Source organism: Penaeus monodon, chromosome 28 (genome assembly GCF_015228065.2).
Source record: "Penaeus monodon isolate SGIC_2016 chromosome 28, NSTDA_Pmon_1, whole genome shotgun sequence".
Lineage (NCBI taxonomy): Eukaryota > Metazoa > Arthropoda > Malacostraca > Decapoda > Penaeidae > Penaeus > Penaeus monodon.
In genome coordinates, this window is record NC_051413.1 from 2,855,749 (window position 1) to 2,856,025 (window position 277).

At 25.3% G+C, this 277-nt stretch overlaps 1 protein-coding gene across 5 annotated transcripts in view; it reads left to right on the top strand.

The window, feature by feature from the left end:
• The window catches only part of LOC119591283 (dehydrogenase/reductase SDR family member 11-like), a 5,295-nt gene that overhangs the window by 4,672 nt on the left and 346 nt on the right, over positions 1–277 (top strand). The gene's annotated exons all lie outside the window — the stretch shown is intronic.

Below are 277 nucleotides of genomic sequence, written 5' to 3' on the forward strand. Positions count from 1 at the left end.
AGAATAAGAACAAGTGTGGAAGTACATACACTCATTTATGATTATGCTTACTCTCTTATTTTATATTAGATTATTTATCATTCTCTTTTCATCTCTGTATTATGTAGATATTATCTTTGTGCTTGCCTGTTTGTGTACATTAGTATTTTGGTATCTAGATATTGAATATACATGTATTTAATTCATCACTTTTTATTTCTGTTAAAATATATATTTGTTTGCAAAAGTACATGCATTTTTGTGGCTATATTCACACATAAAGGCAATTTTTTCTATT